The 27,776-nt window shown below is 43.7% G+C and overlaps 1 long non-coding RNA gene across 1 annotated transcript; it reads right to left on the bottom strand.

The window, feature by feature from the left end:
- Nucleotides 1-791: 791 nt before the first annotated feature.
- Nucleotides 792-26,112, bottom strand: LOC126513388 (uncharacterized). The gene is made up of 3 exons (XR_007595325.1): nt 25,999-26,112; nt 9,626-9,706; nt 792-1,053 (listed from the first exon to the last, which is right to left on the bottom strand). It is a non-coding gene; the product is annotated as an uncharacterized lncRNA (long non-coding RNA).
- Between the last annotated feature and the right edge of the window lie 1,664 nt (nt 26,113-27,776).

Genomic DNA, 27,776 nt, shown 5'->3' with positions numbered 1-27,776 from the left:
TCGAAGCTCATCTTTCTACCAAAGTCCAAGAATACAGGTCTTTATACCTGCACTACAGTAACCCGCTTGGGCTGTAGTAGAGACTTAAAAAAGGTCAACTATAATTTATCACATAAATAAGGAGACTTGAGAGTCAGAGGGTAGCATTCGTTAACTATGACAGAAGAGCAGATCCGCCTAGGAGGAAGCTAAAGAAACCAGGCTGGATTTTTGCTCGGATAGCCCACCCAGCCCTGGACCTAAGAACAAACAACCTTCATCTTCGTTATTATTACCACACTGTACCAGCTAATCTACCTATTTCTAGATTGGCTTGAGCTGTCTCTTCAGTCAAAACTGCTTCGATCTCAATAGTGCGATGTTTTACCCTTGTTACTTTGGGGCCCTGCCACCTAGCTCCAAAATAAATCACACACAGAGGCTCATTCTTAGTTATGAATGCCCAGCTTTAGCTTGGCTTGTTTCTTGCCAGCTTTTCATAACTTAAATTATCCCATCTATCTTTTGCTTCTAGGCATTTTCCTTTTCGTACTTCTGTAATCTCACTTTCACTCTGACTCCGTGCCTGGCTGGTGGCTGGCCCCTGGCAACCTCCTCCCCTTCTTCCATGTTCATACCGTCTACCTGCCAGCCCGCCTATCCTCTCTCCTGCCTCACTATTAGCCATTCATCTCTTTATTAGACCATCGGGTGTTTTAGACAGGTGCAGTAACACAGCTTCACAGAGTTAAAACAAATGCAGCGTAAACAAAAATCACGTACCTGAAAATAATATTCCACAACAGGGAGCCCCTGAGACCTCTTTTCCTCTGTGATTCCCCATCATCTCTCTCCTCCTGTCTCTTCCCATGTCCTCAGGGCCTGGACAGTGTCTGCCCCATGTCCGGACTCACACAGCAGGCAGAGGCCACTGGTCTCTGGCAGACTCTTCCCCGTGGGCAGCTGTTCTTGGAGAGCCCTCTGCTGAGCCCCTTCCTCTTCCGTACCTTCTCCTCCTATGGACCCAGCATGTAGATCTCCCCGCACATTTCTTCCATGTGGCTGTTGGGCTCACTGGAGAGGGACACAAAACCTTTTCACATTTCTGTTTCCAGATTTTCCCTGATGTTAGCAACGCATTTTCACTCCCTGGGAATTAATGTGGTTTCTTCCGCAGTGTCCAGAAACAAATCAGCTACTGTGTCTGCCTTCAGGGAGAATACAAATGTGCAGATAGACATGGCTACAAAATGCAATTAAGATTGCAGTTATAAAGTTAATAGTATGTTGGAACACACTAAAGTCATACATAAATTTAAAGAATGGGGTCACCCCCAAAGGGAAAAAAACAGCCAAGAAGGATTCCACAGTAGCTTTTCCTCTTGAGCGAAGACCTGGAAGCTGAATGGACAGTCTCAAGTGCAAGGGAGTGGAATGGGAGGCACAGCACAATGAGAAACATGGCGAGAGCTTAGGTCAAAAGCACACCAACATTTCTGAACAGCTAGTGTGGTGGTTTGGAAGAAAACAGTACAGAGCAGCAGTACTAGGAGGTGTGACTTTGTTGGGGTGGGTGTGGCCTTGTTGGAGGAAGTGTGTCGCTGATGGATAGGTTTTGAGGTTTCCTTTGCTCAAGGTACCACCCAGTATCACAGACCCTTTTCTGTTGCCTTGTGATCAAGATGTAGTGTTGTAGGGAGGAGGGCCTGCTTGTTCGTCCCAGCTGCCCGCCTAGCTTAGCCCCAAAATAACCACACAGAAACTGTATTAATTAAATTACTACTTGGCCCATTAGCTCTAGTCTCTTATTGGCTAACTCTCACATCTTGATTTAACCAATTTCTATTAATCTGTATATGGCCACATGGCAGTGGCTTACCGGGAAAGATTCAGCATGTCTGACTCTGGCAGCTCCATGGTGGCTCTCCCTGACTCTGCTTTCTTCCTCCCAGCATTCTGTTTAATTTTCCCCACCTACCTAACTTCTGCCCTATCAAGGGCCCAAAGCAGTTTCCTTATTAACCAATGAAAGCAGCAAAAAGACAGAAGGACCTCCTGCACCAATGTAGTCAGCATCAGCACAAGTCTGCCTTCTCCCTGCCATGATGACAATGGACTGAACGTCTGAACTGGAAGCCACCAACTCAATGAAATTTTTTCCTTTGTGAGAGTTGCCATGGTCATGGTGTCTCTGCAGAGCAGCGGAAGCCCTGACCAAGTTACATTGTAGGCTTTGTACCAGACTGGTGAAATTCTTTGCCACGGTTGTGATTTGTCAGGCATAGTCATTACTAGACTGGGAAGGCTTGGGAGGGGAAGAGACAGAGATACTAACTCAGATAATATAATAAGTGCTAGAATTTTCAGCTCAGTTTGTAAGAAGCTAGTACATAGTTATCAATAACCAGAAGAACTTCTTAAGTGTCCAAATAGAAAATAACAATAATGTGATGTAAATGTTCATTGTCCCTGTCTGATCAGTTCACACAATGTACAGGTATCACTACTTACTGTCCCCATGCATATGTACATTCAAAATCATCATTATAATAACAACAAAATATGGAAAGTGGCTATTGTAGATGTTGGTGTAAGAGCCACTGAATCTGCATGAGAGTCCCCCATGGCAGGTCAGAAGTGGAATGGGGAAAAGTGAGAAAAACATAGATTGGGAGACACCGAAATTGGATTAGTTGCTAGTAAGATCCGAATGAGGCCCAGACCCCATCCCTCTGTCTCTTGGGTCTGGCATGAATGGGGGAACAAGACAGCAAATGGAAGAAAATAAGAGAAGTAATATATTTAGGAAAGTTTATAGATACAGTTAAAGTGAAGTTAAGTACCTACAACCAACCTTACTCAAGCCAAGTCCCTTTCTAACAGTGACTGTATCCACTGCAGATCAACATGAGGATATAAAGGCTCCACCTTCTACTAGGAAAGATACCAAAGGACTATCAGCTTCAGCTCCCCTCAGAGGGGAGTTGAGGCTTTGCTCCACCCCAAATGCTGCCATCCTTGCAGTTCCTCAGATGTTGCTTCCTAGAGCAATTCCTGAGACTTGCATGTTCATCGTGTGTTTTCAGGAAGCCCAAGACAATAGTAGGATTTAGTGTGATTTAGATGGACATGTCCTATAGCCAATGGCCAGAACAGACAGCAAAGTTACATGAAGACATTAACTGAGACCGTTATATGAAATTTAGCCCTGGGGAAGAGCAGACAGAGCCACTAGGAGAGCCAGAACCTTGAAGCACAAAGACGTTTCAACAAGTTTCAGTTGAGAATTGACAAAGGTTGAAGGACATACAGGTAAGAACCTTGAGAGAAGAAAGAGTGATCAACAATGGAGAGAGAGAGAGAGAGAGAGAGAGAGAGAGAGAGAGAGAGAGAGAGAGAGAGAGAGAGAGAGAAGAGAGGATCTACTGTTGAGGGTCTGAATCCCTTATAGTGCAGATTCACTAACACTGACCATGACAGATTTATGATAAACACAGTTTGCTTGGTCATGAGGAGAGCATAAGGGCAGACCCTGAAAACACCTGCCATGCAGAGATTAGTGCGTGCATTTACTTTACATGAGTGCACAGCTGACTTTTAGTATAAAAGACACTTGATACTTGACCTGGATGTTTTCCTGTGAAGAATTCGCCTATCTAATCTCCTGGTCCCTGAGATGTCACTCACCCTTTCCAGGGCCCTTGTCTTTTCTTGCTTGTGTACTACTAACACATAGTTTTTTTTGTTGTTTTTTGTTTTTTATTTTTTGTCTTTTTATGCGTATGTTCATTTTAAACTTTCCTAAGGATAAAATTCACAGGAAAGAAATCACCTTTACATTAAAGCCAAAACTATCTTTCAGTTCCTTGCACAGTAGTGTTCACCTGTTTGGCACCCACTGATATTAGTAAGAGAAGATCACCTAAACAAGTCATCTACACAAGGGATGAACATGGGTGGGGAGACACCAAAGCATTGTCATTCCCTAAGACCTTATCTGGGGAGGAAGTGGAAGAAATGGGAAAGGAACAGTTGTCATCTGCAAACAGAATAAACTCAGAGGCCAGTGACATCAGGGTACCAGACCTGAGGAGAGAGCGCCTACGATGAACTATGCTGTGGTAGAATAAGCTCAGAAGCCAGTGGTACTCAGGTACCAGACCTGAGGAGAGCACGCCTGTGATTAAATACACTGTGGTAGAATAAGTAAGTAAATAAATCGTCAACAGACTCCCCCAAGGCAATGAGTATTTGATAGCTCAGTGCTCACCAGAGTTCAGGGTAGTGAGCCTGTCTGCAGGATTAGCAGATTTAATTCCCGGTGAGCTAGCACCCAGAAATTGAGTGAGTTTGGCTCGTTTATTGTAATTGTCCTAAACGATTCCAAAACTCTCACAGAGTTTTTAACTAAAGCAGATGTCGAATGGAGCTCGGAAAGGAATTGTTGCTTCAGTATCAGGTCTGGATGCCCCCTTTGGAGAGGAAACAGTTGGCAAGGAGCACCAAGAGAAAAGCCACTGCATTCTTGAGGATGTGGAAGTGTGAAATGGTGGTTGGGGCATCAGAACCTGTTGTTTGAAGTGTCTTTTAATGCTGATTCTTAAAAACATACCTAACCACCAAACAACAACAAAGATACCCACAATCCTTGGGGAAATTAAAATTTTCTAAAACTTGATTTTCTTATTCATCTTCCTGCTAATGAGAATAAACTTAAGACGATCTTGCACGTTTTGAAGCACTTCACACTGAGTTATGCTATTAGTGGGCAAGTTACCTACTAAGACTCAATCCTTTTTAGAGACCCCAAAACTTATGAACCTAATTGGGTATTCATATAACCTAGTGTAATTTTCCTGATTGTCTCCTTCCCTGCAGGGGTGTTTAACTTCAGACTCGAAGCGAGCATTTCTAGCTGGAGAATAAAAGAGGAACATGAAGTACAGCCATTGCTAGCTATCAGCTCCTCCCCACCCCCACCACACCCCACTCAGGACACCCAATCTGGGGGCACTCAGATCTTCTATAAAATAGTATAGTATTTGCATATAATGTATCATGTTCTCCTATATACTTCCTTTTAAATTTCGTGTTACATTTGTGTGTGTGCATGCATGTGTGTGTGTGCGTGTGCACACGAATGATAATGTCATACCACACTTGTAGTTCAGTGGACAACTTGTCGGAAGTGGTTCTCTCCTGCCCCCATGTGGGTCCTGGGTAGCAAGCACCTTTCACTGCTGGCATCTCGCATTGGCCTTCTTGTACACTTTCAACCATTTCGGGATTATTTTAAATGTAGCATACATACTATAGTGGTCACTGATATGCCATATTGCTGGAGAAATACTAGCAGAAATGAAAGAACACCTGTGTTGACTGTGGAGCCTACAGTAGGTCTAACTACACTCCTGGTCTGCGGTGGTTGCATCCGTGGGAGAAAGCACATGCATATGAATGCCCAAGTGACACGAGGTGTGACCAGGTGACAGATTAGACAGTGAAGAAATGAAAAATACATAAAGGGAATAAAGTAAGTACAGATACACAATGGAAGATTAAATTTTCAGATACAATGAACAATCTTCCCAAATATTTTCTGAAATTTTTGAAAAGATCTCAAAAACTAAAGTTATTTTTAAAAAAATCTAAACCAAGATTTATATTCTTAATCTTGTTTATGATATTTAGAGGATGCTAATAAAATCAGAAATGATTAACAATAGCTATATTTTCAGTCTTTTTTTTAAAAAATATTTATTTATTTATTATGCACACAACATTCTGTCTGTGTATATGTCTGCAGGCCAGAAGAGGGGACCAGACCTCATTACAGATAGATGGTTGTGAGCTACCACGTGGTTGCTGGGAATTGAACTCAGGACCTTTGGAAGAGCAGGCAATGCTCTTAACCACTGAGCCATCTCTCCAGCCCCCTATATTTTCAGTCTTGGGAGGAAAATGTAACACTTGAAATTTAGTTTATTTGGGCTAAAATATTTATGAAGAATATAAAGCTTAGGGTGCATAAAGTTTGACTGGAAGACATGGCTACATATCACCGGGCATAAAATATGTAAGAGTACTTAGTAAATTCCAGGGAGAAGATAAACTTGGAGGCCATTATTTTATTTGTAAGAAGAATTCAGTTCAACAATTTAAAGAAGCCACCATGAATGTAAAGACACAGTCCCCAGATATCTATCAAACCATCTGTTTATATGGGTGAGGTTTCAGATTCAGACTGAAAAAGGTCCTCATTAGTGCCTGTTTTCTTGCCACACATGGCCATCCGACACCAGAACCATGTGCCTGTTGTTGATCAGCGACCACTGTGTGTTGGCAGAGCATGGCTGAGACTCAGCCACAGCTTGTTTGGGAACATGCATCTGTCTCTCTATTCAGTTGCAGGATTGAATCATTTGAGCCACAAACAAAAATACACAATATGTTCAAATTAGGAGGATTAGGCCAAACAGTCAATGGCAAGACACAGGGTGCCCTCTCTGCAGTTGTGTGGGCATTGGATTCTTCCAAGGGAAGCAGTTTCATCGTGAGCTTCTAAACCCAGGACCGCCTATGCCCTCATATGGAATGGGAATCAAGGAGATGCTTCCCCAAGGGAAACCACAGCAGCTGATCCAGACCGCCGGAAATGAGATAAATTCCTACTTCTACCTCACATCCACACTAGACGTGACATGACACCATTACTGCCACAATGAGACCACCAATGCAGTTCGTTTCTATTGTAACAAAAATTTGAGGCTGGAAAATGACCAAAGACAAAATGGGTATTTGTTTAGTCTAAAGGTCTGAGAATATGGCGCTGGCTTCTGGCTTCATCACATTGTGGTATCTTAGTAGTTCAGCATGTGAGAGGTCACTCAGTGTAATATGGAGAGCCAGCTTGTTGGTGTTTCCATCCTTCCCAGTACCCCACAGCTGGCAAACCCCAAAGAAAATCACACAGAGATCTCCATAAGTTATAAAATGATTGGTCCATTAGCTCAGGTTTCTTATTAGCTCTTATCACTTATATTAACCCATTATTCTGATCTATGTTAGCCATGTGGCTCAGTACCTTTCACAGAAGGGCAGATCACATGTTGCTTCTTTGGAGTCTGGGCAGGAGTGGGGGAAGAATGTGCTTCCTCCTTCCTAGCATTCTCCTGTTCTCAAATGATGTAGGAGGGGCTTCTGTCTATGTGTTACTTTCATTGGTTAATAAAAAAAAACCTGCCTTGGCCTGTTGATAGGACAGCAGCTTAGATAGGTGGAGTATACTGAACAGAAGACTTGGGGAAAGAAAGCAGAGTCAGGCAAACACCATGCTTCTCCTACCCAAGACGAATGGTGGTTAGACTCATGTCAGTAAGCCACAGTCAAGTGGCGATACACATTAATAGAAATGGGTTAATTAAGATGTGAGAGTTAGCCAAGAAGAGGCTAGAGCTAATGGACAAGGCAGTGTTTAAATGAATAAAATTTCCGTGTTGTTATTTTGGGTGTAAAGCTAGCCATGCGGGAGCTGGGCAGGACAAAAGGCAGGCCTGCTCGACTCATCACTACAACTCAGAAAGCTAGAACATGAAAGATTCAGAATCAGGACTTAGCTTGTTCTTTTTATAACAATTTGTTCTTGAAGAACTGGAATTAACACAAGAACTTCATTAAGCCCTTCCAAATTAGGCAACCACTCACCTTCCACTAGGTTTCACCTTGTTTGCTTGGGGGGGGGGGCTTTTTTGTTTGTGTAGCCTATACTGACCTCATGTTCATAATATTCCTGATGTAGCCTGTGGGGTGCTGGGATTGTAGCCTGTGGGGTGCTGGGATTGTAGCCTGTGGGGTGCTGGGATTGTAGCCTGTGGGGTGCTGGGATTGTAGTTTGTGGGATGCTGGGATTGTAGTTTGTGGGGTGCTGGGATTGAAGCCTGTGGGGTGCTGGGATTGTAGTTTGTGGGGTGCTGGAATTGTAGTTTGTGGGGTGCTGGGATTGTAGTTTGTGGGGTGCTGGGATTGTAGCTTGTGGGGTGCTGGGATTGGAGCCTGGGGGTGCTTGGATTGCAGGTATGGACCACTATGTCTAGAAGGCTTCACCTCTTACAGGCTCTACCACTACAACGCCACCACACTGGAAGTCAGGCTTCCAGCCCTTGAACCAATCTGGGAGGAGGGCATCCAACTCATACCCAAACCACTGCATCTCTGAAAATATAAAAGAAGCAGAGGCTTAAGCATAGAGGATCCTGGAATTCTGGGTAGAGGACCAAAGCCACTCTACTGTGAATAGCAGTAAGTAACATTTGGCTTCCACGAGGTCTTTGTAGACTATTTCCTTTTCCTAAGTACTCTGTTCTTTCCCTCCAGTCAGCTGAGACAATCCACGTTCTGAGGAAGTCCAACCAGCATATAAACTAATGACAGAGGTGTGTGTGTGTTAGGGGGAGAGGGAGAACAAGAGGGAGGAGAGAGACTTAGCAGGGAAGGGACTCTTACAGGATACTCACAAATCCCAGCAAAACACCTTTCTCTTTGCAGCGTACAGACACTGTATATACCACACACATAAAAGCCAATTAGTCAAAACTACTAAGAGTTGCTATAGCACTTTTTATATTTATTTATGCTTATTAGTTCTCAATGACTAAATATAAAGTATTAAGGAGAAAAGGCAGAAAGATCATTATATTTCCTCCTGTGTTTCTATTAGTGATTTCAATACCATATGTTGAAGGGAGCTGCAGGCCGCTTCCTGCCACTGAGCTCCCGGCTGCCTGGTTAGCTTATGCCCCAAAATAACAACACACAAACTGTATTCATATAAACACTGCCTGGCCCATTATATCTGGCCTATTCTGGCTAACTCTCATATCTTGCTTTAACCCCTCTCTAATAATCTGTGTAGCACCAGTCTTACCAGGAAAGATTCAGCATGTCTGACCTGGCTTGCTTCATCACGTCTTCCCTGGAGAGCAGCGGCCTGGCATCTGAGCTCACTTCCTCTTCCTCCCAGCATTCTATTCTGTTTACTCCACCCACCTAAAGGCTGGCCTATCAAATGGGCCAAGGCAGTTTTTTTATTAGCCAATGACCTTCCTCCATCAACCATATACTTAAAGGAAAGCAATTTATAAATATTGTACCTGTATTGTTCTGAGCCCACTCCCATACTGTCCTTGCCTGGTTTTGTCCTTAATAGGTTCATCTGAAGAAACTGGGGTGGGTGGTAAGAATATGGAATTTGGTAGAAAAGGAAATGGATATGGATAGATAGATAGATAGATAGATAGATAGATAGATAGATATAGAGATAGAGATATAAATAGATGATCAAAATGCATTTTGGAAGTCCTCAAAGAACTAACTTTCACGGAGAGCCCTGATTGCTCTTTGGGCTGAAGAGGGAGGGGGAACGTATTTGGGGAGGGGGAGGGAAAGGGGAGGCGGAGGTGGGGAAGAGACTGAAATATTTAATAAATAAATAAATAAAGAAAAAAAAAAAAAAAAAAAAAAAGAACTAACTTTCATCACTGTGTCCTCGGCATCTCCAAGTGACTGGCTCACCGCATGCACTTGGTATCTGTTGGGTTTACTAAACCCATTGTGCTGTGTATCCAGTCAAGGGCTGCTGATGACTCACCTCCTAAGTAGCTGCCACCGCCGTCCTCAGCTCACACTTTATCCTTAGAGTAGCTTGGTTTTCAGCCACTCACCGATTCACCTGTAACCACAGATTCTGTCTGAAAACCCCTTTTAATTGCACCACTTAATCTTTATGTCCATTATCACAATCAATAGATTCATGTTATTTTTTAATCGAATTCCATGTTGTGCCATTAGTTGCTTTAAATATTTTAAGAGCACATTAACCTGGCTGGGGAATATAGCTCAGAGGCAGGATGCTTGAGCAGTACGCATGAAGTCCTAGGTTCAATCTTTGAAACTGGAGGAGGGGGAAGGGGTGCACCAGCCACGTTTTCTGCACTATTAACCTGGGGAAAGGCTTGTTCTGCTAACCACCACTCATGACCCCCCACGCTCTGTTCTTCTACTCCGGTTATGTGATGCTGTCTGTGGTTCTAAGCCAGCTTCTTCTTGTCTTCTGTTATTCGTCTAATGCTTTCAAAGCCACTTGTTTTGTACTTAGGCACTCTTTTTTCCTTGCTTGGGTGAAAAATAGGCATTTCATAATAGATTGTTCCTGAGAAAATGGACAATCAGTAGCAAAGAAGCACTTGTGAGGGTTCAGGAAATCAGAGACTGGGTGTAGGTTTGACTGACAGACATCCCCCAGTTTGCAGAAATAAGGAAAGGGAAGAGCCTGGAAAGCTGGTGCTATGCTCAGTAAGGTATGAGGATTGGCATGCGACTGTCGCTTGGCTGTACCCCTAGGGAGGAAGTGTGAGCAATGAGCAGCCCTCCCATCCGTACCTACTACAGTCTTGTCAGCAGCTGTTCATGCGAACGCCATCAAGACTACGCCTACACAAGCCAGCCAGCTAGGGGTAGACTGTATTGCTCCTTCTATTTCAGAGGAAAACGACAAGCTGCCCAGGAATCTAAGGAAGCCATTCACTTTCCCTGTCTCAGGTCACTCAGGGTCCAGTAGTAACCGGTACAGACTCAGATAAAGTTTATCAGCACCAGATCCTTCCCAAAGAAACGACTCAATAAGCCTCCTCCAGCCCACACTTATTCCTCTTAGGGAAAAAGCCTTTGCTACATCCAGAAAGTTCACCATAAAATGAGACTTTCTATGCTGGGGAGTGTATTTCAGGACGGAGACCCAGTTCCCGGGGCTTTGAAGGATATCATTGCACGGGAGAGAGATATTTGGAAGTAAAGTTTTTTTTTTTCTAGATAAGAGAAATTGCTTAAGAGAAACATGGTGCTAGATAATTAATTACCTACCCATATACTAATGAGTAAATCTTTTCTGATGCTGGAGACTGAACTTCAGTCTTGCACATGCTCGGGCTATCCCACTAAAAGACATCCCACCCCTCAGTTTCTAAGAACACTTCTGTTCACCTACTAAACCTGCTTCCTGGCCTCACACGGACAGGAGATGATGGCTAAAGAGGCCAACGTAGACAAAGCAAACAGAAGCATCCATTACAGGGTCTCGGTTTTCTAGAACCTCTCACAGATTTCTCTTCTTTCTAAGAGCAAACTGTTAAATGGTTGGTGTTAACCTCACATTTTGTAGCCCCAAGGTGGCAGGTTTCACTCCACAGGTCTACGAGGACCCGACAGACGTGCGAGAAGATTTACCAGATCAGGTTATTATATCCAGACTGAGACCTGATGTGTCACCCCAGGTCCCTAGCAGCCTTCTTCTGATGTCCTGTCAATGTAAATCTTCCTGTATTCTCTCCTCAGCTCAGCGACGCTCCACACTGGCATTAGACTAATTGTCCAGCTATAGACAAAAGCAGCCAAAGAAGGCTGATCAGACTGAACAATGATGGCAGGCTTTTCCCATGATGTTCTTTTTTAATTTTTAAATTGATTTTATCGAGCTATATTTTTTTCTCTGCTCCCCTCCTTTCCTTCCCCCTTTCCTTTACCCTCCCCCATGGTCCCCATGCTCCCAATTTACTCAGGAGATCTTGTCTTTTTCTACTTCCATGTAGATTAGAACTATGTAAGTCTCTCTTAGTGTCCTCATTGTTGTCTAAGTTCTCTGGGATTGTGGTTTGTAGGCTGGTTTTCTTTGCTTTATGTCTAAAAGCCACTTATGAGTGAGTACACTGATATTTGTCTTTCTGTGTCTGAGCTACCTCACTCAATATGATGTTTTCTAGATCCATCTTGCCTATAAATTTCAAGATGTCATTTTTTCTGCTGTGTAGTATTCCATTGTGTAAATGTACCACATTTTCTTTATCCATTCTTCGGTCAAGGGGCATTTAGATTGTTTCCAGGTTCTGGCTATAACAAACAATGCTGCTATGAACATAGTTGAGTACATGTCCTTGTAGTAAGATTGAGTATCCTTTGAGTATATACCCAAAAGTGATATTGCTGGGTCTTGAGGAAGGTTGTTTCCTAATTTTCTGAGAAATGGCCATACTGATATCCAAAGGGGCTGGCTGTACCAGTTTGCACTCCCAGCAGCAATGCAGGAGTGTTCCCTTTACCCCACATCCTCTCCAGCCTAAGTTGTCATCAGTGTTTTGATCTTGGCCATTCTTCAGGTGCAAGATTTCAGAGTTCTTTTGATCTTGATTTCTCTGATGGCTAAGGATATTGAACATTTTCTTAAGTGTCTTTCAGCCATTCTAGATTCCTTTGTTGAGAGTTCTCTGCTTAGGTCTGTACCCATTTTTTATTGGACTATTTGTTCTTTTGACAACTAATTTCTTGCATTCTTTGTATATTTTAGAGATCACACCTACCAACACCTGATTTTTGACAAAGAAGCAAAAAATATAAAATGGAAAAGAGAAAGCATATTTAACGAATGCTACTGGCATAACTGGATATCAACATGTAGAAGAATGAAAATAGATCCATGTTTATCACCGTGTACTAAACTCAAATTGATCCAAATAGATCAAAGACCTCAACATATAGCCAGCCACATTGAGCCTTATAGAAGAGAAAGTGGGAAGTACACTTGAATGCATTGACACAGGAGATGACTTCCTAAATGTAAACCCCAGTAGCACAGACACTGAGAGAAACAATTAACAAATGAGACCTCCTGAAACTGAAAACCTTCTGTAAAGCAAACGACATGTTCAATAAGACGAAACAGCAGCGTACAAAATGGGAAACGATCTTCACTAACCTTACAATGTTCTTTTTATAAGCATTATTTCCTTATTGTGTGTGCACCCACTGGCAAGCACTGAAGTATGTGAGACCACCAAGAAACACCCGACATCCTAAAGACAGCCCTTTTTAAAAATGTCATCAGTTCTTACCCAGTGAGTTACTACCAAGAGAGGAACAGGCAGCTCTTGCTAAGTGTCAGTCCCAAGACAAGTCGGTTTCCTGTGTGGGGTCTGGACTCCTACACTCTGGACTGCCTGTTCACTCAGCTGGGAAGGGGGCGCTGCATTAGTGCAGTTGCTTCCAGGAAGTTCAGCAAGTTCAGCCTGATGCTGTGTCTGCAGCCTGCATCCTAGCCTCAACCAGGCTACGTGACCTATTCATGGGCAGTAGCTTTCAACTCAGTTTCAAACCAAGCTTTCTCGCAGGAAAGAGTTCAGGGCACTACAATGAATGACAATAATTAAAGGCTTTTGGTTTGGAAGCCTTCACCATTAGCACTGATTTGGGAAAGTCATAAAGTACTTGTTTTCTTTCCATCAGGGAAAGAGGCAGTCCCAAGTCACTCTAGCATGGAGGCGGTCCCACTGGCAGGGGCATGGAGGAGGGGCGTGGAGGAGGGGCGTGGAGGAGGGGCGTGGAGGAGGTTCCACTCTCTATTAGCACTTTGGCCATAGTCCCAACAAACCTTCGAGTCTATCCAGAGTCGAGTTGTGTCAACACTAGGATGGAAATCCCACAGAGAAAACCTCAGGTGTGGCAAGAAGCGTGTTGGTGGTTTGTTCCTGGCATCCTCCCTTCAGAGTGCACAATTAACCCCGAGGCTGCCAGCGCAGACATTCTGCCCATTCTGAAGGCTCTGCGGTTTGTATGGCTTCAAAAGAGGACACATTCTGAACTACTGATCATAAGCAGTAAAGGCTGAACAAGGAACTTGGCATCTGGTTGTAACTACAATCCAGAATTAACTGGCTACATAGTTTCTATGTAGATTTTATTCAGAGAGAAGCTTTTCGTATTTCTCTACAGAATTATAACTTCCCAGGGAAAGCTAGTGAGAACATTCTATGGGGTCATATGTTGATGACTTACAGAAACAGCTTTCTCGTACGATACAATTCTTTGAATTTTTACCAGAAGAAGACTCAAGTGAGGATTGTTGGCAGTCTCTTTGTGGCTTGAAGATGAGGACGCTTCTGTGCCAGTGAAGTATATTTCTGAGGAATACAACTTGCAGATAGATGTGAGAAGTTTTTCCTCAACGCTCTTGGCTTGTGTTCTGAATAGTCTACATTTATGCCTTGCTTTGATCGAATCATGGATTCTGAGATGTAGAACAACATTCTTGCTGTCCATGTGCATGAAGGTTGCAAGGGAGCAGCCATGTGGGGCAAGCACCGTGAAGGCAGCCTGGATGCTTCCTGGTTCATTGTGCAAATGACACAGTCTCCATTATGGTACCGTGTTCACAGAGATATCATTTTCAAAGAGCTGAAGAAAGTCATTTTTAGTATTTTTTAAATGAGGAAAAAGCTAGAGAATGCAAGTGATCCACATAGTTCGGCCCCAATAAGTAACGCCATCTGATGGAAGGCCAGTTGGTTTGATAAAACTAGGAAACTGTCTATTGTCACTTGGAAACAAAAATAGTACATATACAAATATTCCAAAAGCCCTTATTCCTGCAATACTTTTTAAAGAAAAGTAGTTCCAGACCTGGACAAGGCCTTAAATATTCTTAATTCTCAGCTGAACTTGAAAGTTGGAGAGCCAAGGCTTGGGCTGTTACTCCTGAGAGAGGTTCCCTGCGGAACTATGGGAAGACGTGGGGAGGGCTCATTCCTCATCACTCCAAGGAGGCAGCACTATGGTCAGAGTGCCAACCTGGTGCCAGCAGGGACCACAGTGTCTAGGTACCCAGAACCACCTTTAACTTTATCACAGTTTCAAAGTCCCTGTTGCCTTTTAATGTAAAATATACATGGGACCTGAGATTGTCTGTAGATAGATTTGGATGTCTCCTTTCAGGCTGGAGCATGAAATTAAATTCATACACCTGCTCTGTGAACAATGGGTCTTAGTCACTTAAGTTGTCTGTACCTCAGTTTCCAAATCTTTAAAGTAGGAGAGGCTCGTGTGTTGAATGACTTAAAATGCTTTCCTGGGCCAGGTTTCTGTCACAAGAGCACATTTGAAAGCTATTTTGAAAGTGGATATTTCTCCTTGAAGAATATTCTAATAGTTTAACTGCTGGGTGCCGCACTTTGCTGCACGCATTTCTCGTTCCCTCTCTCTGACAGGAGCAGAGTTCTGCTTCCCACCATGTGTAATTATCTTGTCTTTCTAAAGGCGTTGTTCCTCATCTACATTCAATCCTTCTGTTCCCTCCCAATGCATCTCTTCCCTCTTCCCCACGTTCGCTACTCACCTCCTAACCAGAGAAAGAGAATTGTGCCTGGTAAAGGGAACATTCTTTACATACATGCCCCAGAGATTCCTCCATTCAGTTTTCAAAAAATATAGGAACAAAATTGTAGACTTTCTGCCTTCATCACGTTCTACTGCTATGAAGAGACACAGCGGCCATGGCAACACTTACAGAGGGAAGCATTTAATTGGAGCGGACTTACGCGGTCTGAGAGTCCATTATCATCATGGCAGGGAGCTTGGTGGCATGCAGTGTTGGAGAAGGAGCTGAGACTTCTACACCTGGATCCGCAAGCAGCAAGAAGAGCAATACTGTACCTGGCCCAGGCTGTTGAAATCTAACCACCCACATCCAGTGACACGCTTCCTCCAATAAGGTCACACCTCCCAGTCCTTCTCAAGGAGTGCTACTCCCTGACCACTAAGCGCTCAAATATCTGAGCCTCTGGGGCCATTCTCATTCAAATCAGCATGTCTGTGTAGCCTACTATCTATTCCCTCCTCACCCACTTCCATTCCACAGGAGAATAAAATTCAACTTAGTCAGAGACATAGGCCATCTAATAAATATTGCTCCCATCAAATAACAACGGAGGAAACGCTCAAGATCCGCATACACGTGTCCTTTCAACTTCTAGGTCCCGTCCAGCCAGATTCAGATGAAGTCCTCAGGCATCACTGTAATACTGGAACTTGGCCTGAAGACATACTTTTGATCAGACACAAGAAAGATGAAAGAAGTTAGCTTGACTACAAGAATAGTCTAAAAGCCTTCAAAGTAAGGGCACACCCTGTGTCTGAAGAGACCAGAGTTACCCAGTGGCACCTCCAGTGGCAGGAACCTGGGCAAAAGAGCTTGAGTCATGCTCTAGAGTAGACCTGCCCTTAACCTTGTGTGTCTGGTGTGTTGAGACACCTGCGCGGGTGGCACAGGGCCGCTGGGCGCAGGGAGCTGCTCTCCGGAGCCTGGGAGCCTGGGAGCCTGGGAGCCTGCCTTCAGTGTGTCTGGTGTGTTGAGATGCGCGGGTGGCAGAGAGCCGCTGGGTGCAGGTATCTGCTCTCCGGAGCCTGGGAGCCTGCCTTCAGTGTGTGGGAGCCTGCCTTCAGTGTGTCTGGTGTGTTGAGATGCGCGGGTGGCAGAGAGCCGCTGGGTGCAGGTAGTTGCTCTCCGGAGCGTGGGAACCTGCCTTCAGTTCTGCCACCTTAACTGCGGGAGATTACTAATGCCCTCCCTGCTTTTCAGACTGGATTTCAGAGGTGTAAAGAGAAACAGAAAAGCTTAAGCTGCCTTTCCAGGCAAGATTCAAACAATTGCTTCCTGACTTCTGAAATATTCCTCTAAATTCCAAGCCCTAGACATCACAGCACCTGGAGAAGCCGCAAGTACTCAAGACTTCAGAAGACATGCCGGAAATCAGTGGCAATCACACACAGGAAAGACGGCCTTATTTTGAGTGAATTTTTTTTATTTAGATTAGCTCGGGGTTTGTGCCGATTTGATTTTTGTATCAACTTGACACAAGCTAGGTCATGTGAGCAAAGGGACCCTCCGCCAAGAAAATGCCTCTGTACGCTTGGCTTGCAGACAAGTCTGCGGGACATTTTCTTAATTATTGATTTTCCTAATTTTTTTTTGTTTGTTTTTTGTTTTGTTTTGTTTTTCGAGACAGGGTTTCTCTGTAGCTTTGGAGCTTGTCCTGACTTCTTTTTGGTTTGTTTGTTTTTTTTCAAGACAGGGTTTCTCCGTAGCTTTTTGGTTCCTGTCCTGAAACTAGCTCTTGTAGACCAGGCTGGCTTTGAACTCACAGAGATCCGCCTGCCTCTGCCTCCCTGACTTTTACGGAAGGATCCAACCCACTAAGGGTGGTGCACCCTCTGGACAGAGGGTCCTGGATTGTGTAAGAAAACGGGCTGAGCAAGCCAGTAAAGGGGCAGGCCTCCATAGCCTCTGCTTCAGTTCCTGCTATAGCAACGACTGTGATCAAGACCATGAGACTAAGGAAACTGCTTCCGTCAGTGTTTATCACAGCAATAGACAGCAAATTAGGGCAGGGCAAGATCGCCGGCTCCGTGGCTAAGAGCCTGCACTACTCCTGCAGAGGGCCCAAGTTCAGTGCCCAGCACCCATGTTGGAAAGCTCACAAACACCTGTACTCCAACTCCAGGGCATCTGACACACTCTTCTGGCCTCCATAGCACAAGCCTTCACAAGCACATACCTGTAAATGTAATTTTAATAAAATAAGTCTTAACTATGAAACAACATATAATCTACTGTTGGTGCCCCAGTGCTAGTTGTCTTGGCTGGTTTTGTGCTTCAACACAAGCTAGAGTCACCAGAGAGAAAGGAACCTCATTGAGGAAATGCCTCTGTGAGATCCAGCTGGAAGGCATTTTCTCATTTAATCAGTGTGGGAGGACCCAGCCCATGGTGGGTGGTGCCATCCTTGGGCAGGTGGTTCTGGGTCCTATAAGAAGGTCAGCAGAGCAAGCCATGGGAAGCAAGTCAGTGAGCAGCTCCCTCCATGGCCTCTGCATCAGCTCCTGCCTCTGGGGTCCTGCCCTGTTTGAGTTCCTGTCCTGTTTTCCTTCCGTGATGAACAGCAATGCTGACGTATAAGCCAAATACACCCTCTCCTCCCCAGGTTACTTTTGATCATGGTGTTTCATTACAAAAACAGAAACCACTCCTGTCAATAGAAACCAAGGTGAACACTGAGAAATCAGCATGATCACGGGAGGCTCATTTCTTTGGTTTTCCTTAGAACATATTTTCTAGACTCCCGTTATTCTGAATCTGAATGTGACTGAAAATGTATTCTAATTAATGTCCAACATGCTGCAGCTTACGATGTGGTTATAGACTCCTGGGGGAACAGAATTAAACCATCGAACCCATTTTCTGCGTCCAGGGTGAAAGGTTAATGGATTTACTAAAATGCTAAACAAATTACAAAGCCATATCCCTTGGAGGGAGAGATGAGGACAATATCATGTGCTTATCTGACATTTTCCCTCTATTCTGCAAATGCTGTAAATAGCAGCAAATAATTGTAGCGAAGTCATCAGGGCTGAGCAGTTAGACGGTGAAGAGTCCTCTGCTCCTGCTGAGCGCCTCCCAGCGAGAGAACGGTGGGTCACCCGGAAATGTTACTTACATTTAGCAAATGGCTGAGAGGAGACTACAGAAAAATCCACTTGGCTCAGTTTCTCACACTCGTGTGCAGAGCCTGGGGACACAGCCACAGCCCACATGGTCAGAACCAGCCTTTCTTTCCCATAGTTAAAGCCATGCGTTGCCGTTAAAGACTTTTACACTCTTTGAGAATACACATGCTCAGTTGGTCTGGTCTGGCGGGGTGAATTATTGTTTACATCTGTACCTCAGTGTTAGAGCTGTAGGGTCGTCTGTCACATTGGACCCACCCTTCAAACTTGCCTTAACCAATGGCCTATTTACAGAGGTGGCATTGGTAGTAGCTTGAGATGTCCTCACCGAGTTATGATCTCGTGCTTCAGTCATAGCCGTGAAAAAGAAGCAAGCATGCATCCCTCTAGGCTGTGGCTGTGGAAGCGCCCACAGAAGGAGCCATGCCACATCCACAGGTATGAGTTAGGACCCAGGAGAGGCTGCAGGGTCCCATGAGATTAGAGCTGGTTGTTGCAAACTGTTTTCCTCTGGGCTTTGTCCCCTCTAGTGTACCCACTTGCCCTTCTACTTTCCATCATGACGTGGTTCCTGCCAGCTCTGAGCCTCCACATTGTGGGCCCAAATAAGCTTCTTTCCTTCAGTAACTTCCCAGTGACGGGTATTTTGCTATAATAACAGAAGGTGGACCAAGACACCTTTAGTGCCTGTCTGCCCAGAGTAGATTACACAGGGGAATCTTCAGCTGTTCGTTGCAATCAGCCTACTCCCGCCGCCAGCCCACCCAGGAAAAATAAGCACCCAGTGCACGGCACCCAGGAATTACGGTTCACAGTAACAAAGGACCAAGGGATGAGAATTATGTAGTCTCCTGTCTAGTCTAGAATATGAAGGGAGACGGTCGGCTTCTTTGAGCTTGTTTCTCTGGGACGAAGTTATAAAATGCCAACGAAAACATGACTCTTGGAACTTCAAACCGAAGGCTCTAAAGGAATAATACATGCTTTCTCTCACCTTCTCCTCTCTAGCTACAGGTCCTAGGTCCTATTACAGGAACTCAGTGGTCATAAATCCTCCCCAGAAAACCCAGTCTACCACAGAAAAACTAACTCCTATTACAGAGAGGAAGATGGAGGTTAATACCACACCCACAGAGACTGCAATAGATGTCAGGGGTCCCAGGAACTCGTCTTTTTCCCCAAGTCATTCTCTCTCTCTCTCTTTCTGGGAATTTGAGAGGAGGAGGTGCACTAGGTAACTTTTCTTGCTCACTAATGTGACAGAATATCTTACAAAAGCACTGGGCTACAGTGTGACGGTCCAGCCATTAGCCCGTTCTCACCTCTGGATCAGCCCTGTACCTCAGGTGTACCACACATGGAATGAACTCGGCTTCTTTCCCCTCGTTAATCCGCTGACGGTCATCGATTCACCTCGCTGCCCCACACAGCTCTGGGTCGTCAGAGTCTGCATAGTGCCCATGAATGGAAATGGGCTGAAGGGATTTACATATCCCTCACTTACTGGTGGCCACATGCTTTCCTTTTCTACCATATTGGAAGGACGACAACTCTAACTTCACTATCTGACCAGAGTAAGTTGTGTCTTTGGAAAAGTCTTGTGCCCATGTCATGTTCAGAAATAACTCTATTTTATATTATAGAATCTTTATAATGCTGAACAAGTGAGATTGATAAAATGTAAGAATTACTTTATTACAATCAGAGATATTATCTGATAAAACATATGTAGGGACATATATACGTATACATATACATATACATATACATATATGACCTCGACATTCAATTTGTAGGGCTTTTTAGGCATAAAGACCCAAAACTGGCATTTGAGACCAAATTCTTTGTTGTGGGGTTACAGGATGTTTAGAAGCATGCACGTTCCTGCCAGTGGAGTACAGTAGAGACAACCAGAAATATCTCTAGATGCTTCCCAGTACCCCTGTGTGAGATAGTTCAGCTGATGCCGCTGAGTTGAAACCTGAAGAGCGGATGGTTCTAGCTCAGGAATAGCTCTGGTCTTCCCCTTTCTTCCACCCATTTTGCTAATCTGCCCAGTTTCCATGTCCTTTCTCTTTGAAGGCTTGACATTCTTTAATCAGGCTTCTCACATAAAACAACAAACAAACAAACAAAAATGTCTCATCGTGTTGATGTTACAATGCATTAATAACAGTCAAAGCAACACACACGAGGTAAACACTAAATCCATAAAGACAGGTAAAGAAAGGACAAACTATACTGTTTTTGTGTGGCGCTGTTATTGCCCACTGAAACCAAAATAGTGTATCCTGACACTAGCGTGGACTGCTCGTGTGGATCTGCACATGGTGCTGTTGCACAGATCAGGATCAGCACACTGATTCCCTGAAGATGCATCTCCCCTGTATCCTGCTGCACAGAGTCAAGGCTAGCACAGTTGAGTGGCCTGTCAATTTGAAGGTCCGCATTCTAAAATAGCTACTGCTAGCCTTACTGAACAGTATGAGATTCCTGGCATGCAAACACCATAATCATATTTTGTTCTCAGCAAAGAGCCATCTGTTTCCTAAGAGATACACTCCTAAGCACGCACTATTTCGTTTAGATATTATGATATTGTTCTTTTTCCTTGCTATGTGAGCTGTGGTCCTCACAAATGGGAAACCCTACAAGTCACTGGCTGCAATTTTCTAATACTAATTTTGAAGCAGGGTGTCAATATTTATGCATAAAGTGACCTAGAAAATATGGTCATAATTAAAGCAGTTCACCACAGAGCCAGAAACACAGGCATCTGGTGAGCACTCTTCCTGAGTGTGTTCAAACCACAGCTACAAAGTCAAGGGTCCTTGCTTGGGGTAAGCAGTTGGCCAATCTAATTTCTGCATTGTTCTGAGTCTAATGCCCTGTTTTTCTTATAGAATGTTAACATTCAGAACAGCTTAGGAAAGTGAGTTCTGGTAGAAGTAAAGCATTTATCACTCATGTGTCACTTTTCCCATCCCTATGAGCAAAAGCAACTTATGTGACAAAGGCTTTATTTTGGCACATGGTAGAAAAGGCTTGGTATGGGCGAAAGCAGCTAGGATTTCCCACATCGCAGCAGTCCAGGAGGAGGCGTGGACAGGTGAGGACCAGTGCTCTTCTTTTCCCTGTCCTTTGTACTCAGGGCACAGGCCTTTGAGTGCCATCTATCTTCAGCTGTGTCTTCCTTCGTGGTTAAAGCTGGGCATATCCTCAAAGATACACCTAACCCAGTGGCTGCTAATCACCATGCATCTACAATCTCCTCTCCGGAGAGTCCCCTTAGATGAGCGTCATCTCAGGCTAACATGGAGCACAGTCAGCCTAAGGAAGATAAAGTAAGCGCCTCTTTAAATTCATTATCAAAGCAGAGACTTAAGGCCAGATCCAGTTGGCTACACAGTCACTACCCTAAAGGCGACAGCTCAAGTCAGAGCACATGGTGAATTTTTAGCCAAGTAAAATTATGCAAGCCTGAGATTTTTTTTCTTAAAATCCTGTGCTTTGTATCACTTTGGGAAAATTTTTTATTAACGTTTTAACTGGAAGCAATGAAAATAAGTAGGTTAAAGAAAATACTCTGCTACAAGTGAAGCTCTGTTCTCTAGTTCATAGAACGTTGTTTCTAAGGTACAACTGCATTTTAGGCATATAAAAGCATACAGTTGAAAGCGAGAGATAAAGTCGGATACTTTTGATTCTGTTATCAATTTTAACTGTGCATACTGATTTAGCAAAATGGCAAGTTCGTTTACACATATAAAGTTTGTAAGAAATAAATTTGAAGTCTGATTTTCTATTTTATATGCTGTGGAATGCAATTGACCCCCATAATCTCATAGAGAGTGACACTATTAGGAGGTGTGGCTTGTTGGCATGGGTGTGGCCTTGTTGGAGGAAGTTTGTCACTGTGGGGGCAAGCTCTGCCGTTTCCTATGCTCAGGATACCACCCATTGTATCTGTTGACTTCCTGCTGCCTGCGAAATGCAGGACTCTCAGCTACGCAAGCATTGCTTCTGCCTGCATGCCACCATGCTTTCTGTAGTGATGATAATGGACTGAACCTCTCAACTGTAAGTAAGGCACCCCAATTAAATGTTCCTTTTTTAAGAGTTGCTGTGGTCATGTTGTCTCTTCACAGCAATAAAAACCCTAAGACATTTGCCGTCCTTCTCCATATCCTCAGAAAGACCCACAGAGAAACACAAATGAAAGCAGATCAGGAATCTTGTTTATGGTAAAACTGCCTACAGGGTATCAAGAAAGAGGCTGGTTGTGGTGGAGATACTGTTTCAGAGCAAGATGAGGAAACAAAATGTTAAAATTTGTACCAGAAATGCCATTCTGGGGGAGAAAATGAAATGTCAGGATCAAAGGGAATCCCATGAACCACTACCGCTCACTTCCATTCTAGTTGATCACATGAAACACAAACAGCTGCGGATCTGAGACTGTTCTTCCTATTAAATCTGCAAGTGACTAAATTAGCACAATTCCACTCTCATTTAAAAAAATCCTATTTAAAAAACAGGATTTAGCTTGATTCATCATTTGACCTATTCTTGACTCTTATTTCTTATTTGCAATGGCAAGCTTTTGAAAGCCTGACTTAGTTTACCAAAGTGTTTACCATTGTATCTATGTCCCATCTTGTCCTAAGGGAAATAGTGATGTTTAAAAGCATGGCCGTGTTCCGAAGAGAAAAAGTAAAAGACAAAGAGAACGACAACAACAAGAAGCCTCAGCGACAGCTGTGTGAAAACCGTTGATGACCACTTAGCTTCCCATGCTCAAGATTAAAATAACTGAGTCCAAACACGCTCTCCTGGCTAGTGCTTCGGTGGCTACTTGTCTCCAGTTTGCTTTGTTCCAATCTTCCTGGAAGGACGCCAGGCTAGTGTGAGCCGTGAAGGAACAATTACCACCTCGCCTGGGCATTTTGGCTGCAGAACCTAAACACACTCCAAATTCAATTCAGTTTAGCTAGCCAACTTCATCTTCCCTCACGCCTGTTTCTTGCATAGGAAATAAGTGGAAGACTCTTGAGGATGAGGGCAAGGCATCCACTTCATTTTCATTGTTTACCGGGTCATTCCCATTGCCTTCAACATCTATGCACACCCAAGTGCTTTAGCCCAAAGCGGGGTGTGTGTGTGTGTGTGTGTGTGTGTGTGTGTGTGTGTGTGTGCATGTTTACATACGTTCTGTTCTAACCCTATTTATTAGGGATCTTTAATCCCAACCCCAAAACACAAGTATAGGAATTTACAAGGATAATTAATAGTGTTGTATGCATTGAAATTTGTTGCTCCCAAGAAGAGGATGTGAGGCCGCACTTAGATAGTTCCAAAAGTAATGAAGTAGAAATGTGGTCACCAGATACAACTTTGTCTAGTGAAATTTTGACTGTGTGAGGAGAGATTGGGATACAGCTGGCACAGAAAAGATGCACAGGAAGACAAGCAGCTCAGAGGCCAGAAGAAGCTAAAACAGAACCTTCCCATGACGAACCTGCTGGCACGCTGATTTCAGACTTACCGACTCCAGAATTGTGAGGACATTGGTTTCTGTAAAGGACACAGCCTGAGAGTTCTTTGTCACAGTAATTCCAGGACTCCAACCCAGAGATGCATTGATTTTTTTCACTTGCATTTTTAATTTTTATTTTGTGTATGTATATGGCATAATTGCATATGTGTATGAATGTTCACATGTAGCTAGGCACATTTGTGTGTGTATGTACATGCATGTGGAATCCAGGGGTTTACATGAGAGGTCATCGTCCATCATTCTCTACTTTATGTTTTGAGGCAGAATCTTTCACATGAACACAGAGCTCACTGATTCGTGAGTCTAGCTAGGTCTCCTGTTCTGAGGATCTTATTTCTTCCCCTTCAGTGTGATGTTGGTACTTACACAGCATCTGCTTGAGCACTGAGGATTCAAACTCCAGTCCTCAGGCTCGTGTGGCAAGTGCGTTACCCACTGCAACATCTCCCCAGCTCATCAGTTTTAAAACTCGAAATGGCTGGGTATTCTTTGAGAACACGTAGGCTTTAGTGAAGTGAGAAATATTTATATTTTACCTTCATATTATGTATAGTGACTGCTAAAGCTATATGCACAGTATAGGCTGATAGGAATTGTTGGGGGCTACAGACCCCTGGCCCCTTGACTTTCTTTGCCTGCCTCATACCCTTTGCCTGCTGGAGTGAACTGAGCAAAATAATGTTTTCCTGTGCCTGCAGCTGCTCTGAGCACGAGTCCCTGATGGCAGGGGAGTGGGTTCTGGTGAGGTCTGAAGCTGAAAGATCCCAAGAGCTGAGCCATGGCTATCAATTAAGGATCCCTATATAAGCTTCCTTGGAGCACAGTAAACTTGGTACTCTTGTATCAAGGATGACCCGTGTCCCCGTGTCTCATCTGTGTGTGTGTATGTATGTGTGTGTGTGTTTAGTTCCCAGCTAGTGTGCCATCCCGTAGTGCAGGTGCTATAAGCAATCTTAATTCCTACTCATTTGCTGGTAGTGCCCTTCCCGGGAAATGACGTGTGGTCCAGTCTGAGTGGGCATCCTAATTAACCACAGCTTGTTGTAGAGCTGTGCTGTCTGCCTGTTCTCATCCTCAGCTCTTCATCCAAAGCAAGTTCTCTACTGTCTGCTATTACATAAGGAGACAAACTCTTTTCTTTGCACCCCATTGTACCACAGATTGTCTTCAGAGCTTTACTGCTAATCATAGAAAGTTCTGGTATGTATACATTTTCCCAATACACCACTCTTTCAGGGATTAACGTTTGAGAGATCCTCTAGCCAGAACTCTTTTGTGTTGTAGGTTGAGTCTGCAAGTTGCTGGAGACAGACATGATGCATTAGTGATTGTTGGGGATATTCTATGTGCCTTGCTGTGGACTGCTATTTCAGGACCAGACCAACACTTACTTAAAGTTTTGGTTCTAAGACCTTACTTCAGACCTAATGAGTTTTTTTCTGTGACTAGGTACTGAAAACAGTGTTTTGTTTTTACTGAAAATACATTTTTAGTACAATACACTCTGATTATGGTTTCTCTCCCCCAATTCTTCCCAGATCCTTCCCCACTTCCCTCACTCTACCCAAATCCCCACACACAACTGTCTCTCATTAGGATACAAGCAATAATACTAATAAAATAAAATTAGATAAAATAAAAAACAAACTAGAATAAGACAAAACAAGCCATTAGAAAAAGAGGCTAAGAAAAAGCTCAGGAAATGCATATGGATGCAAAGACACCCCTCTGGGCACTCTGACCCCATCAGAACCAGGCCTCTGCAGCTCTGTGCAGCTCTGTGTAGCTCCGTGCAGCTCTTTGCATGCTGCCCCAGTCCCTGTGAGTACAGGGGTCCACCAGCCCTGCTCTATTTATAAGGCCTTATTTTCTTAAGATTCTCTGTTGAGATAGGAAGTGGCGGGGCTGCATCCCCGGCACCCAGCCATCCGCATGGCTAGCTTATGCCCGAAATAATTACACGGAAACTGTATTCTTTCAAACACTGCCTGGCCCGGCTAGTTCCAGCTTCTTGTTGGCTCGCTCTTAAATATTGTTCTAACCCATTTCTAATATTCTATGTAGCCCACGAGCTGGCTTACCAGGGAGGATCTTAACCTGCGTCTGTCTGGACCGGGAGAATCATGGCGACTCCTCACTAAGCTTCTTTCTCCCAGAATTCTCTTCTGTTTTCTCCACCCACCTAAGGGTGGGCCTATCAAGGGGCCTAGGCAGTTTCTTTATTAATAAGAAATCACTCCCACATCAATTCTCCATTCCCTCTGGCTTTTACACTCTTTCTGCCTCCTCTTCTTCAGGGCTTTGTGAGCCCCAAGGGAAGGGAACTGGCAGAGAGGGACATCCCAGTTAGATCAGAGTATTCCAAGGTCTCTCACTCTTTCCAGTATCCTGAACATTAGCCAGTGGGGTGAAGGCTAGTAGTCTCCAGCTTGATTTTGCCCTGTTCAATGAATTGTCTAGGTGTTGTCTTCAGCAAGAGAACCTCACAATCAGTTCGTGGAGAGCAAGCAATCGCCTTGGCAACAGTCTGGGTTGTTTGGGGATTTCCATGAGCAGAGATCAATTAGATGTAACCCATTCCCAGTACTGCAAGCTTCAGCTGATGATGTGAGATGTCTAACTGGGGCTCCATATCCCGTTAGTTCACAATTCCAGTTACATCACTTTCATAAATGTATATATTTTAGGTTTTCAAACTACCCTTCAAATGGGTCTTCTCAGGTGATTCTTCTACATGAGAGAAAAATTGAATTGATGACCTATTCTAAAAATACCACTTGTTTTTTTCACTAAAAATTGGCTTCATAATTCATTGATGGAGATGTTGACTCTTTGTTATACTAGAAGGGCTTTTAAAATGAACATAGGATAAACATAAAGTTGTAAAAAAGTATTTTTTAATCACTGTAGCCTTATAGCAGCTGATAAACACACTATTAGAAGGAAAAAATCTCAGTGCTCAACAAACAGGGCTGATAGTATCTCCAATCCATCTGCCTTACAGCAATTGATGCGTTGGCAAACAATTATTGACCCAGTAGATTTCGCCAATTACTTCATAATTCTGCCGACCAAGTTCTAGAGCAGCATTGTCAATGAAACCTAATGTAGCGGAAAGAAGAGCAGAGTTCATTATGAAAGATGTATTATCCTCATTATTTCATGAAATTTTCATCAACTTGATTTCTTCCAAGTCTTTAGTTTTGTAGGATAGCCTGATGTTTCCAAGAGTCTCTCTGGCAACAGTTGTGTTGAGGTAGCCAGCCACCAAGATATGCCCACTGGATTTCATACTCTGTGGGCCCTCCTTCTGTGTTAAATAGAACATAGGTCTCTGTTGTGGAATATTATTTTAACTAGGCAAAGATGTGTTACATCTTTGCTGCCTTTGTTAATGATGTAATGATGTATTACATCTGGTTTTGCTGCATCTCTTTAATTATGTAAAGATGTGTTGCATCTGTTTGACCTTGGCTGCCTAAGGCACCTGATTGCCCTAATAAAAAGAGGAATGGCCAATAGCTAGTCAGAAGAGGGAAAGGCAGGGCTGGTGGGCACAGAGAATAAAGTAAAGAGAAAAAGAAATCTATGCTCAGGAACAAGAAGAAAGAATAAGAGAGAAAGAGAGGGAGGTGCCTGGGGCCAGCCAGCAGACACAGAACAGGACAAACAGAAAGAAAGGTAAAAATCCCTGAGGCAAAATGGAGCTGAAGAGAAACAGGTTAATTTAAGTTAAAGAAAAAAAGCTAACCAGAAACGAGCATAAGCTAAGGCCGAGCATTCATGACTAATAAGAAGTCTCCATGTTATGATTTGGGAACTAGTTGGTAGCCCAAAAGAAAGCCTGGTACAGGTGTCT

This window comes from Alexandromys fortis, unplaced genomic scaffold, assembly GCF_014885135.2.
Source record: "Alexandromys fortis isolate MF-2015 unplaced genomic scaffold, M_Fortis_MF-2015_v1.1 scaffold_74, whole genome shotgun sequence".
Classification (NCBI taxonomy): domain Eukaryota; kingdom Metazoa; phylum Chordata; class Mammalia; order Rodentia; family Cricetidae; genus Alexandromys; species Alexandromys fortis.
The sequence above is the reverse complement of the archived record's forward strand: the minus strand, read 5'-3'. Positions and strand labels throughout refer to the sequence as shown.